The 6,763-nt window shown below is 29.5% G+C and overlaps 1 long non-coding RNA gene across 1 annotated transcript; it reads right to left on the bottom strand.

The window, feature by feature from the left end:
* Window positions 1-1,244: 1,244 nt before the first annotated feature.
* LOC148761029 (uncharacterized) lies at window positions 1,245-3,252 on the bottom strand. The gene is made up of 3 exons (XR_016028561.1): window positions 3,152-3,252; window positions 2,422-2,501; window positions 1,245-2,037 (listed from the first exon to the last, which is right to left on the bottom strand). It is a non-coding gene; the product is annotated as an uncharacterized LOC148761029 (long non-coding RNA).
* Between the last annotated feature and the right edge of the window lie 3,511 nt (window positions 3,253-6,763).

Genomic DNA, 6,763 nt, shown 5'->3' with positions numbered 1-6,763 from the left:
TTGGACCTTTATAATTCAAAACTTTTAAAAATTAAAAATTCAAATTAAAAAAAATAAATCACATGACTTTTTTGGCATGCGACACATTCTATTTGAATATGTTTTGACACATTAAACATTTTGACTAACGAAATTAGTCAAAGGTACAAATAAGGGTGGAGTTAGCCAACTTTTATTGGAGGGGTCAAAGATAAAAAAGAATAAGGGTTAAAATTTTTAAAAGTAATATGTTGAATTTAACTAACAATTAAAAAATTCATAATAGACAATAATTTTATATAAGATGTAAGTCAAACGGAACAAGAAAAGAAAGACTTATAATAGTCTTTACTCGACGATGTTTCTTGGATTCAAATTTATCAATTATTGACTTTGTATTGAAAAGGCTAGCAATGTCTTTCTCAATATAAACAACTACAAGAAACTCATCATTTATTTTGTTCTGGAGTCTTATTTTCACAATTTTCATTACTGAAAAGGCTCTCTTTGTAATTACTGTAGAAACCGAAAGAATCAAAACAAGGCAAATTAATCTATCAAACAAGATTAATAAAAAATTTGATACATTGATGAAGTTTTAAACAACAGTCAACAGTGCAACACTACAACTTATATTTCAGAATTATATAATAATTTTTTAATTTTAAAAGACTAAAATCATAGAAAATAAAATCCACATAATAGAAAAAAAAAGAACATGGTAAGTAAAAGATAAAACCCACATAACAAAAAAGAAAGAAGAAGAACATGGTTGATGGTTCCTAAAAATTTAGAGAAGAAAATCTATTGAAATTTAAAACATATGAGCAAATAGAATAGAAATGAAAAAAAATAAACAAATATAAATAATAATAACAATAATAATAAGACAAAAGAAAACTTTACGTCCTCTTAATTTTACTCAATGGTGGTGAGTGGTGTTGACAAGCTCATAAATCGCAATTGAAAATGAACTGTGTTTCGATGGTGGCTTATAGGAAAAAGAGTAAAGTAAAAATGAAAAGACAAAATAGAAGAGAAAGAGAAAAAGGAGTGAAAAAAGAGTTACTGTAAAGTTAAGTAGGGTTTATGGGGTCACTTAATTATTATTTATTTATATTAATTATGTCACGACTCGAAACTCCCATCGAGCTCGTGACAACCGCTGCGACGTCCCAATAGGCACTCATTACCCCGAATGCCGATCGAAACCCTGCAAGGTTTAGCATCAGCTTCCGCATCTCCCCAGTGAGCGACAGTTATTAAATCTCACATTTCAAAAAAATCATAAGTCATTTCCAAATCAAAACAATAAAATATTACTTTTTGGCTCACAGGGGGATTTTCATCATTTTTCTTCGAAAATACCGAAACTCGTCAAAAACATAGTGTAAAAGCTAAATATATTCATACATACTTTAAATCAAATAACTAAAGAATAAAATTACTTTTACAGTGACACGTGGGCCCTCAACTGACTAAAAAGATGTAGGGCTATGAACCCTTACTTTCTAAGATGCAACTCCGAGATCAATTCTCGTCTTAATCAACTATTAACAAATTGTCTTGAGCCTAAAAAATGGATAAGAAGAGGGGTGAGATTATGATTATATAATCCCAGTGAGTAAACAATTACCATCAAAAGCATCTAAAACCGAGTAGATGGAGACAATATAAAAACGTTATATATTAATAATGTTCATAACGCAAAATTCGTTTCAATCTATACCAAACAATTTCTTTTTGTCAAAATTTTTCGGCATATGAATTTCTTAAACTTGGCCCCTGCCAGAATCATTTTCGCGAGTACCCTCGTCAAGGTATCCCACTGAGACCGCCAAGGCTGTTAAATGACCCATACCCATAAACATGTTTTCACATCTGACACACAGTCGTTCCTTGGCGTTGGCTGAGTCTCACTCTCACGTGGTGGCCCGAACGTGAGGTGCACTCAAATCTTACCTCAAGAGATACTTCATCCAACATCTCCCATCAGAGGTAATTATATAATTAGGTTACCGTACCCCTTTCATAAGTAGTCCACGGAAACCCCCACCACTGCAGTGACCATTTAATATACCACCAAACCCATAAAAATTCCAGTAGCATAATATGACGAATATAATATAATCTAGTCTACCGAGACCAATCCAAAACTGTTCATATATTTCATGCCAACCCAAAAAATTTAGCCATCATGCTACCATAGTGTCATAAGCCACAATTTCAATAACATATAAAATCATAAATTTCAACACAGTCTCCATATACTCAATTCTCTCAAAACAATATTTGATTTCAAAACCAGTATAAATCTCATTTTTATTAAAAAACATTTTAATTGGAAAACATAATATTTTATAATTTAAACTCACCATTCAATAAAAGCATCAAATAAGTATAATTAATATAGATATTTAAGACGATAAATTGTCCACTCACAGTTCTAGGAGTCGATATACTCCTAACCTTAGTCTTCAAGCACAATCTCTGTACTTTTACCAGTGTAATTTGCTCACCACCTATCCACAATGTACAATATATAATTCACCACATTAATGCTTAACCATTATAAAATCAATTCAGGCTCGGTGTATATGCATGATATGATATGCAACTTATCTGACTACCGCTTAAATGTGGTGCGACCTAATTCGGCCTATTACCCGATTAAATTACTAACGCGTCCAATTTAATCTCAAATTAATTTTTTTTAGTTTCTATACCTCAATTGCACCCAAATTGCCTTAATGTTCCTCAGTGTTGTGCAAATTATTAGTCTCGGTAGCAAATTACGAAAATACCCCTAGTGGGTAAAAATTTGTATTTTTGATTTGAAAATTTCCATTATTTTTCTAGGTTCATAATTCATCATTATTCATCATAATTTCTCAAATAAATATCAAGATCAGCAGCCAATATTCCCCTAGAAAATTCAGCCAATAATGGTAATGGAGGAAAATGAATTCTTTTCTTCTTTTTTTGTTTCTAAATATGCTAAACTAACTTAAAACACTAACATAACTTAAAATCAAATTAATCTAACTTCATTCTCTCTCCATACCCATTTGGGCAGCCATGAATTTACCATGAAATCATGAAATCTAACCATGAAAAATAAGGAGAAAAGCATGGGAAAGGTAAACCACAAGTCAAAATCAAGAAATTTTACCTTTTGTCACTTGTTTCCTTGATATTTCACCAATTTTCCCTTGAATTTCTCCACCTAGGTTTTTGTTTTTCTTTTCCCCTTTGTTTTCTTGCTATGGCCGGCCAAAATGAAGAGAAAATGGTGGTGTGGGCTGATTTTTATAGTTAAATAATATAATAATCTAAACTTGCCACATGTCACTACATTATTGGTCTATTTTTTAAAATTTTTATCTTTTAAGCTTTAAATCTCCACCACACATTATTCCTTCAAATATCCATAACTTAAATAAAATTCTCAGACTTATCCAAAGTCTTGGTGAAGTAATTTTTGAAATTTACACTTTTACCCCCGTAAAAGTTAAAAATTATATTTTTATCTCAAAAATTAAAAAATTACCCATAGACATATTTTTCATCCCTTATACTCATACCATTCTCCAATTTGTCAAATGTGATCTAAATTCTCTCAAAATCTCAAATTTTGTCCGCGATTGGAAAAATTACGATTTTACCCTTACACTCCAGAAATCACCGAAATTAAACTTTTTCACTTCTAAACCTCAAATCATACTCCAATAAGTCAAATGGACCAAAAAAATCTTTTCTAAAAGTTTTCATTTTGTCCCCAAGTGGCAAATGACTATTTTACCCCTAGATAGTGAAAATTTTGGTTTGACTCCAAATTGATCCTCGAACGCCGAATTACCATTTTGAGTCATCCCTGAACTGTGAAACTCTTAATTTCACCTTAAAATTCCTATTTGAACTAGTTGAGGCTTAATCGACTTAATGATACTATTATGAGTAATATCATTTTTTAACGATTTCTCAAACTTACTAAATATGTAATCATTCTATTGAGCATGTAAATGACGTCGTAATTATTTTATAGAATAGGGTTTGACAAATTATTAAACAAAAATTGTTTTGAGGAGTATTAAAAATATATAATAAATAATTTTAAAAATTTTGAAAAAGCCACAGCCTCCAATGATTAAGCTACCATTCACCCCAGGGTACAAACTGATTAATGAAACTATAATTCGAATATCAAATTATGAATTTTACTTCTTCAAATACCCAACCGATTTTCATTATAGTTGAGGTACGAGATATGCAATTAAAATATTTTTAAAACAATATTACCAAATGTGTAATTTAATAACTTTTTTTATTTCATCAATTTTTAAGACACTTTTACTTTATGTGATAGTTGATTTATTTGAATTAAAAATTTTGATTGTTGATTTTGTATTAGCCATTTAAAAAATATAAAAAAATTTCATCTCAAAAAGTTAGAAGAATAAAAATTTAATAAAATTTTTTAATTTAAATAAAAGCAGGTCCTTTTTCTCTTTTTGCCTCTCTGGATATTTATAAAGTGCAGCATCTCTTCCTTGATTTTGTGTGATAGTTATGCTGCTGTGGGGTGTTTCTTGCTCTATTTCTTGAATATGTATAGGGGAGTTATAGGAATTTTGGGATATTGGATTGCGGAGGTTATGCTGTCCTTCCTTTTGTACAAGCAATGATTTTGTTTTGCCTTGTCGTAAATGTACAGGTTTCTAATGAAATGAAATAAAATTTCTTTGACTTTCAAAAAAAATTAATCTTTGGTTTTAAATAAATTTAGAAAGAAAACGGGAACACAATTTGTAAGGTTCAAATTAAACAACATGACTATTCCTTCCTTATTGTTTAGTAATTGCCAATCAATCAATCCCATTAAAATTAGATAAATAAAAAATAAAAAGTTTCATAACGTTTATATTGTACCCACGTCTCTTTAATTTTTCTTAATTCTTTCCCAATTAAAATGTTGGTTTTTTGAAAAACGATCCACACACAATTAAAATGTTAGTTCGACTCCTCAATTAATGCCAAGGGAAAAAGTGTCAATCTGTCAAATTCCATATAGTTAGGAGCTAATAGTTGTAAATTAATATTAATTCCTCGGCTGAACATTAATAAGATTGAGACATTTTCTCAGCAATCTTCGCATTTGCAAATAGTGGAATATAATAAAGGTATAACAAAGGTTCACGTTTTAGCAAAAGAAAATTATGTCTAGCTATAGGTCGGATGTAATAAAGGTAGATCCGTTTAACATTTGGAAAATGGAATGGCAGCCACAGAGTTGTCCGTGTCCTTGTCCAGATCTACCGAATTAATTTCATATTATTCTTTGTGATTTTGTAAATTTTATAACAATTTTCAAGATTATGACATCGATTTATCAACCAAAGAAATTAACTTTAAACAACTAATTGGTTTTTTTATTTATTTTGATCAATTTGTGGGTTTTAGGCCATCATATCATGAAAATAGTCTTGCGTAAACATGCTTGCAAAAATGAGATTAAATTACTTTGTTTTTATATTCAACCTTTGTTGTGAAATATAATATAAAAAAAATCTATGAGAGAAAAATATTAATAAAGTAAAAAAACTTATTTAAGAGTATGCATTTACAAATAGAATAAGAGACCTAGTTATAGGTTAATAACCCCTATTTAGATAGAATTTATAAGATAAAGATAATACTAAGAGATTTGACTTGGATGAATTAAATCTAAATTTTAATCCAATTTAATCTACATCCAAATCTAAATAAACATAATCAAATATAAAAGTTCAAATCAAATTAAACTCCTATGTCTGGCCTGTTGGGCTATTTGACCTATCTTGATTGTCTAGCCTGGTTTGAACTCTTGAGCAGTAACATAATGGGCATTTACACATATATTTGTAACAGTCCCTCTTAAATGTCCAGAATATGCTTCATTAAAACCTTACTAGAAAAAAAACCTTTTTGAAAAAAAAATCTAAGTTAAGGGAAAAATATATATGCTTTTGAAATAATATCTCATTAAAAACCTTACCAAGTTAAACTCAGTGGAAAAACCCTTGATGAAGGAAAAAAAATATAGTGCATATTTTACTCTCGTGATGACTACATTATTTAAGATCTTTAAAACGATCTATTTCAATTCTTTGTACTTATTTTTTGAATGCTGCAGTGGGAAGGGCTTTCATGAATAAATCTATTAAATTGTTACTTGAACGAATTTCTTAAACAGTAACATCGCCTCTTTCTTGAAAATCATGAGTGAAGAAGAATTTTTTGTAAAATATGTTTTGTTCTATCGCCTTTAATGTATCATTTCTTTATTTGGGCTATGCAAACGGTATTATTCTTATATTACGTTGTTCGAATTAATCAGATCTATTTACGACTTGCCTTATGAATTGTTAAAATTTTTGCACAATTAAAAGAAGTAGCAGCTATAGTTTGTTTTCCAAAACACCATAAAATAGTTGTACCTCCATATGAGAATGAATCACTTGTCTGTGATTGAGTTTTGTGTAAATCAGATAAATATCCTACATCAGTATAACCAATTAAATCTAATTTTGAATGCATTTGAGTAATATAAGTCAATGTCCATTGTTCCTCAAAGATATCGAAATATATGTTTAATTACATTCCAATGTTTTTGAGTTGGAAAAAACTATATCTTGCTAATAAATTTATATCAAATGATATATCAGGGTCATTTATTGCTAGCAAGATACATTAGTGCGATCTGATTGCAGTAAGATATGATACTTCAAGACCAAGGAATTCTTCA

The sequence above is a fragment of the Theobroma cacao genome, chromosome 9, assembly GCF_053813885.1.
Source record: "Theobroma cacao isolate CCN51 chromosome 9, ASM5381388v1, whole genome shotgun sequence".
Taxonomy (NCBI): domain Eukaryota; kingdom Viridiplantae; phylum Streptophyta; class Magnoliopsida; order Malvales; family Malvaceae; genus Theobroma; species Theobroma cacao.
This window is presented reverse-complemented; position numbering and strand designations above follow the sequence as displayed.